The sequence below is a fragment of the Megalops cyprinoides genome, chromosome 1 (genome assembly GCF_013368585.1).
Source record: "Megalops cyprinoides isolate fMegCyp1 chromosome 1, fMegCyp1.pri, whole genome shotgun sequence".
NCBI classification, from domain to species: Eukaryota; Metazoa; Chordata; class Actinopteri; order Elopiformes; family Megalopidae; genus Megalops; species Megalops cyprinoides.
Window position 1 is genome coordinate 26929879 of NC_050583.1, and position 8831 is coordinate 26938709.

Consider the following 8831-nt stretch of genomic DNA (forward strand, 5'->3'; position numbering starts at 1 on the left):
GTTTATGAAGAAATGATTCAGGAGGGCTGTAAAGAGTACACTACAGGGGCTGTTGTTTCCACTATTTGGATTGTACTTAACTTTGCCCAATTATATTTATGACAAATGTTTATTATTGTGATTTATTTTAAGCCTCACAACCTGAACTCATGTAGTACATGGATAGGTAAGGAAACCTTCTCATCATTTTTAGTGTATTAATTATGTTTACACATGAGGCAGTACCATTATAATGGCATTAAATGTTGAATTATTTCCATCTTGTGCCTTAAACTAAGTGTCTGCCAGCATGCTTATGGCCATTTTGAATCACGTGCATAACTGCATTAGGGGAGTCGTTCATTCACACATATTGTGTGTAAAGTCAGGTAACAATAACAATGACACAACTCCGTGCTCAAAGTTACAACTATATCCTACGACAGACAGCATTGTTCTGTCCTACCGAAAAAGCCAATCAAATAAGATGAAAATGGCAAACCAGTACAGCCATTTCGAAGCATTTATACTTTTGAATCTCTGTGGTGTGCAGATATTTGAAAACAAGTGTGATGTATGTGATAATAATGACATTTATCTTGAAGATGAACAACAAAGTAAAATTACGACAAAAATGACGTCATAGTACCCAAGACACATTTTATTTAATAATAATTGTACAATTACATATTCATTACTTCATATTTGGGCTGTGGAAAATACTACTTAGGCTAATAAATGAACACACATGGATTTGTTTTGTGTTGAGCCACCACCATTTTAATAAAAACCTAAATGCATATACTGTTGTAGTCATATTATGTCATTGCAGAACTGTATATTATATAAAATCATACATTGTTTAGATTGGCATAGCTAAACTGCCTCACCTAAAGGTGTTCCACTGGGAGAACAGCCATGCAGACACAATGTATTGTATAGACACTGAAAAGCAGTAGTGTGGACATAATGGGTCCTGACCCACTGACCCAACTAACCAGGCTTATGAATTCCTATGAATCTCAGATCAGGTCTTACAGTGGATTCGGATTGCATGGATGGATTACATGTTGTCAAAATCAAGCTGATACTTCATGCCCAATCAAAGCTACATCAAAGGTATTTGGAAACAAAGGAAACAAGTTCCATATCATTCAGCAGATCTCCTGAGGCAAACATTATAATGGACAGCTGTTTAATGTCACCTCTTACAACCTCTTCTGACAGAAATCGAAAGGTACTGACAGTTATGTGCCACAGTTTCTCTTAGTTTTTGATGTGTATGCCCATCCAAAAGTTTTTGAAACATATTATAAAAGTAAAGCCAATGTGCTACAGTGGAAGAGCTTTTGTTTAGTTTTTTTCTGTATGATTACAGCAATGGAGTTTTTTCCTATTCTGATTCGCATTCTCATTTATCATTCAGTGCATTGCTGCTTGAAATACAGAAGAAAAGTCAATTTTGTTGTGCAATGATAGGGAAGTCTGTTGAACTGGATATTAAACAGAAGCTTTCCTTGATTTTTAACCACTTGCGCTCCACACCATATGATAGACACAGTCTGAAAATCACAGCCCCCTGAAACAAGAAGTGCCGCATGGAAAAGCATTGAAAATATCAATTTTTCACTTCAATTTAAGGCTAGGTTTTTAAGTTGGTGGTTTTGGATCTGCACTTTCAAGCTATGCAGTTATGTCAAGGAGCTGCTTTATGACCATCTGTATGATCAACCAACTAATTATCCCTTCTCTAGAAATACAAACAAAAGCATGGAGAGAAGCTGATAATGCAATGGCACATTCAAGCTGAAGTATGTATGCAAGCTACAGTAGCTAGCAAGAAAGCAAGCAGACAAACATGGAAGTAGTCTAATATAGTTGGTTTGCTTGCTAGTTACAGCTGCATGAGTTACTGGTGGATCATGAGCATCTTGGTGAGACCATACAGATCACTTTCGGTGCCATGAATGGCCAACAACATAAACTTTCCTGTCTAAGATATCCATATCCATCTGCCACTCTGTTAAAGTTGAACAAGAGGGCTCATTGTGTAGCCCTGGGTCTGCTGAAAACAATGATATGCAGTATTAGTGTATGAGTTGGACACATGGGGTTGTACAGGCACACAAGTAAAAGTTGCAAGAATGGGGCAAAATACCCCCGGGACCCAAAGGGTTAATCAAGTTCACTTCTCATTCAAAATCACAACCAAAAGTTTGCTTTTCATTTTCAAGAGGTGAACAGTGGAAATAACAGAGCCTTATCAGGAGCACTGTAATTTGTAATCCATTTTGAGGCCCTGCGAAATTCAGAATTGCAAGTGACTTTGTTTTTCTTTCTTACAATGTAAATATAATTGTGTATGGATTTTTTTAAATTCGTTATTAGCTATTCATTATTAAGTATTTGTGCTATTCAACATCCTATATTTTTCTGTACATGTATTCATATGTATTTACAGCAGCTATATGCTGATACATACTCTGGGAAAGGACATACAGCATGCTAAATGACTTCACAATAATCAATGATGTAGAATCTAGCACCTATTTAAGTATACATTTTATGTAAATTATTTGAATACTCTTTCTGTTTAACTTCTGTTTTTGAACAAGACTGTGACAAGGGAATGAAGTCAAGGCAGGGTAGACAGGACTAACACAATTTTATGTATCCTTAAACACTTGGACCACTTACTGCAATGATTATTCTTTGTGGACCTGTTCAGCAAATGCTTAGCCATTACTAGCGCATAAGGAAATATTTTTGAGGTCCATGTCCATATTTTATGATATGCATGGGATTGTATGGACTGTACTTTACATGAAAATCAAATAACACTTTCTTTATTCTAGGATTTGTACATAAGAGATTTGCTTCTGGATTTGTTCACAATTGATGATTTTCATAAGCTTTTCAATTTTGTGCCATATGCTACAGATTATTATAGAAATAATTACAGGTTCAAATGTGTTCTCTATTTTTGAAAATGCTGACAATATGTGCATATAAAGACACATTGTTTTTAAATGCAACAAAAACCAATATACGTTCTTCACAGCCATATCTAGCTGTGCCCTGGTCTGTCTCATTACATTTTATCTCCAGGAGGAATCTCGGTATTTTTCATTAAATAATTTTTTTCTTAGCAATGCTGGAATGTATTGCTACCAAGTTCAGGTCTCTTAACCAATATCATCACATCAGTATTGTTAGCAGTTAGCTCAGATTCAACATGACAATAAAGCAATATATTTACTTGTAGGTCAACAAAAAGATTCATTGTAAATTTCAACTGTGCATGAATATAAAACATACCATGCTATGGATGTTTATTTAGTAATTTCCTGAAATGTTTATATAATGGTTGGAACTCTCAATATGTAATTATATGTACATTATTCTTATTCTATAATATGCATGCAACATACAGTAAAATACTATATCTTTTTTATCATGGATATTATTCAAAAGTGTTTCTTTTACAGGCAGGTGTTATTGTATCTCCTTCATTCTAATAATTTTTGCACTTTATTAACCATGAATTATTCCATTTTAAGAGGTTAATGCAAATTAGTTGAGAGGGGAATAATTATATATGTATGAAAACTGAGAAATGGCCAAGAATCACAGCCTAATATCAATAAAGAGGGTTTGGGAGGAATGTTTTCCTGTTGCAACTTACAACTTAGCTTTCAGCCATCACCATACATATAAAGGTGAACCCCATATACCATACATACCATAACAACCAATGTGGTTTAACAAAGTGAACTTGTGGTTGTCATGTTCATGTGGAGAAACTGAAATATTTCTGTTATATATCATTGTAACGAAGGCAGCGTTATAAAAATATATCAAGAGTATTCTTGTTTTCTGTCTTGCAGATTGCAACATCCACAGCTGAAATACAGAAAAAAGAAACAAAAACAACTGTACACTGCTTTCACTCCTTGTATCGCACTTGTAGTATCTCCACACTTACATTGTCTTAGCTCATTACACATTTAAGCCCCCTCTATCTTTACTGTTTTTTTTTTTTTCTTCACCAATGAGTTCTATGTAGGGCCTCAGCTTTTGTTTGTTTTGTGTACATGAGCCACCAACAGAAGATGGCATATGTTTTCTACAAGGGACTGCCATACACTCCCTGGATTTCCTTACACTGTTCATTTTAAGAGTCACTGTTTTTCCATGCCTTTTCCCGGTAACATTAAAAAGTAAAGGAATCAAAAACCTGTGTATGACATCAACAGTATGCAACAACATGTAAAATGTTCACCATACATAAAACAGTCTACTCAAAGTGCACATTGCACTTCAGGTCTTAATAGTATCAGCGGAGTGAGATTAAGGTAGTGCTGAGGAAAAGTAATTTGCCATATACTGCCAAGGAAACAGATGCTTCAGATGATCCAAATTCCAGGTTATTTGATTGAAGAGTAATTATCTTGATGGCATTAGCCAGTAAGAATAACCACAGTATTCTCACTGGGAAGTCTTCAGTATTTCTGCGAGATGTGCAGGTTAAGGGAGTGTGATCTTACTCAAAGTGACAGCCACAACGGTGACATTGCCCACCTACCTGTGTCAGTAAGTCGAGTCTAATTTGCCATGGATTATAAATAACAATACCCTGTCTTGTTTTCCTGTTGCCAGGGCTAGAGTGGCTGGGAGGCATTGGTATTTTGAGTTGTTTTCCCTTGAAAACAGGATCAAGGTCTTTTCTTCACTCAAGATGACAGATATGTCCAGGATGTTTACAGACGCTGTAAGTGCACAGTCACAGATGCCACAGCTAAAACCTTGCCCTCCACCCTGACACAGGGGAGTCACCACCTGTCTGATTGGATGCTGTGGGGAACAGTCGGGTCCCAGTTACTATGAGATTGACACTGGTTATGAGGCCATTAGCCCTTCCTTAATCTACCCCTAAAGGTGTAAATGATTTCTGGATGATAATTAGGCTCAGTTATACTATTAGGATATGACCCATTAAATAAATACATTTATCTCACAGTATGTACAAGTTAATGAGAGGAACCCTTATCCATAGTTTAAGAGAAATTACTGAATGAATTAATTTCATCTGCAGATGTGTGTTTTCTGTGGTTTCTGGTCAGCTGAATGAGAAATGGGTATGTATTCCCTTGAAGACAGTATTTTTTATGAGTAGGATTCTGGATGTATTGGATATGTATGGAGGGTGATCTGTGCACTGAATGCTGGAGTAGCAGAAGTCATCTGGCATTCAGTTAGTGTTAAGAAGGAAATACTCATTTGTCATTATAATTAGAGTGTCACGATAAGCCATATACCAATAAGATATGGAGAAATGTATATACTGGATGACACAGAATGCATTCATGAACGGTTTGATTTCTGCCTGTCTTTTTTCCCTGAATGTAATAGGCGGCCACAGAAGAATGTGCCAAAGACCTGGAGCTTCAGTTGTCAATAACAGGCCTAGAGAGTGATAATTTTCTTCTTTAATGGTTTATGCAGTGACAAAATCACAGAAACCAGAACCATGGAATTATGTAACACGGCCAGTAACAATGTGTTTGAAAAGGAATATTCTGTACTTCTGTTATATTCATTTATTTCCAAAGGATTATGTTTATGATTGATGTAAGCAGGACCATTGTTCCAGAGGATGAGACCATAGCTATGTGCACATCTTGCAAGGTGAACTGTGGGTATTCATTCAGTGTACAGCTACTTTGCAATCAAGCTGCACAAGGTCACAGCGTACAGTTCATTGCAATGAGACATTGGAGTCTGATAACCAACAAGGTACAAATTAGTATTTCAATGCAACAGGTTTATGACTGCATCAACCCCTGGCAATGTATAAATGTAATAATGTGGTCTACATGCTGAGAGGGGTGGATTGATACAAAACATTCAAAATATGGAAAGGACTCCTCTATGCATGCAGAGACACATTGAAATGAGATTTCTTCATTAATCCTAGTAATCCTAGTATTAATAATAATAATCCTAATTATTATTAAATCTGTAAATATTAATATGAAAAGTATCAATTCCCAAATAAGAATTGTAATTAAGCTTAGTTCACAATGGTAATATTCAGGGGAGTTTGAACATTTGGAAATAAAAATACTTCTCGCTACTACTTTTCTTGTTATAGTGCCTCGTGAAAGTATTCAGACCCTTGACCAATTCTCACATTTTGCTGAATTTCAAATTATACTTTGAAATTTTGTTCTGTGTGGTATTTTATTTAAAAATACAGAAACTCAAAATTAATTATTTTAAGGTGACATTGATTTTATGTTAAAAAATATTTTTAAGAAGAATAAAAAAATGAAATATGCTGTTTGCATAAGCATCAACCCATGTGATTTGGAAGCTCCAAGTTTACACAGATGAAAAATTACCCTAATAAGGACACAATTGCCTTACCATTGGCCTCTAACTATGAACCATTAAAATAATTGTCACATTTTCTGGATAAAAACAGAACTCTATTTAAGAATCATTGGTCAGGCTGTGAATCTAAAGGAATGGTGTGCAAATGAAGACAAAGGAATATTCTGAGATAAAGTCATTCAAATGCATGAATTACGAAAGGGTACAAAATCATATCCACGTGTTTGGATGTCCTAGCAGGCACTGTTGGATCACTAATCAGGAAGTGGAGACTACATCACACCACCCAGGCACTGCTGAGAAAATGACATCCCTCAAAACCCAGCATCCAAGCAAGAATGAGACTTGTGAAAGAAGCCATGGAGAGGCAAACAACCAGTTTGAAGGAGCTACAGAGTTCAGTAGCTGAAAGTGGAGTGAGGACACCCAAGTCAATAATATCAAGAGCTCTACATATGACTGCACCTGAATGGGAGGGTGGCAAGAAAGATACCATTACTCAAAAAGAATCATCACAGAGCAAATCTGCAATTTGCCACAAAGCATGAAAGTGACCTAGCTAAAATGTGGGAAAATGTTTTGTGGTACGATAGGATCAAGTGAAATATTGCAAGAGAACCTGCTTCTCTCTGCTACAAAATGGAAATGGAAACATCTGTTCAGTTGGACAGTGACACCAAGTACAAGGCTCAAGAACAAAAAGGTGAATGTTCCTCAGTGGCCCAGTCAAAGTCCTTATCTCAATCCCATTGAGAATCTGTGGCACTATTTGAAAATTACAGTCCATAGCCATCATCCAAACATCCTGAACAACCTGGAGCAAATCTGCCAAGAAGAATGGGCAAACATCATTCCTAAACAGTGTGCAAAGCTGGTAGATACTAACCCCAAAAGACTTTGCTGTTATTGTTGCAAAAGGTGGCTGTACCAAATATTAATGTGTGGGAGTAGAATACTTATGCAGACAGCATATTTCAGTTTTTTAAATTTTTTTCTTAAAAACATTTTCTAACATAAAACCAACATCACCTTAAAATAATTCATTTTGAGTTTTCGTATTTTTAAATAAAGTATCACACAGAATGAAATTTCAATGTATCATCTGTAATCCAGTAAAATGTGAGAATTGGTCAAGGGTCTGAATAATTTTGCAAGGCTCTGTATGTTGCTAAAATTCTGCAATGAACTCACTTAATGTTTAATTGATTACAGTGGCATCATATATGTATGATTGAATTGTTTTGTTAAAGGATTACATGTTGCAAGTGTTCCATGAAACCAGTCTTAGTTAACATAAAAGAGTTTAGAAATATTTGCTCAAGCTTCCTGTTATATAACTACCACAACATTCCAGGAAAGTTGCACTTAAGGTTTGTGATTCAAAACTGTTATGTATTAGGCGATTCTAAAAGGTCGTATGTGCCGGTCACCGTAGTTAGTTGGGAATCACATTGTTCTAAAAGGTGATATACACCGGCCACTGTAGTCGGGAAGTTAAAGATATATAGGTCATTGTTGCTTGACATGAACTAAGCATGTAAGCTATCTAGTTGTCCTGTAAACGTTTCCTGAGCATTAATTCTGCGGTCGTCTCTTTCATTTAATGGCACCCGACATTACAAAAATGTTCTCAACATATTTAAGAAATCTAAAAACTTTAGATTGTTTTTGGTATTAAAGAACCTTAATATTAGCTGATGATGATCAGGAGCCCACAGCAGCAAAATGAAGCCATCTCATAGTTTATTTTAAAAAGACACCCTGAGGGGGGTCCCACATGGTTCAGCCAGCAAGGCATTCTCCTTGAGCACACATTAAGCCCTACAGCTGGGGTTTGAAATGAGTTGTGTCATTTGCCAACAATGACCTCTCAGACACTTAGCAATTCATCAGTCATCTACAACTTGCTTGGATGAAGTTAGTAGAGTAGCACCTATCCTCCAATGAGCACCCACTGAAGTGTAGTGCATCGTGTCATTTGGAATGTCAGAAAATAGCTATTGGCTGTGTGTGAGTGTATCAGAGGATTACATTTGTCTCGCCTCAGCACTGCTGTGTGATTGCAGAGATTATTGCAGTGATATGAGCCTTGGATACAATTAGTGATTTCAAAAAGAAGGGTTTCATAAAGGGGGAAAAGAACCTTAAACGGGGGGTGGGGGGGTCCTTTTATCTGCTACATAAACAGTATATCATACATCATTCTTATATGTCACAGTATGCACTTCAATGAAACAACTGTCCTTTCATTAAAAGGAAATGTTAAAAAAGACATTAGTTTTTATTATTCTGTTATTGTGGAGATGCTATTTAAGCAGCAGCTATTATGTTCTTATTATAGACGTTTTCTGACCATCATTTCCTTTTCATATTTCACTCATTCTAAAGTTATGTCTAGTTAGCAAATCAACCGTCTCATACTATAAAACTCTTCTTACAACATTCTGTGGTTATGT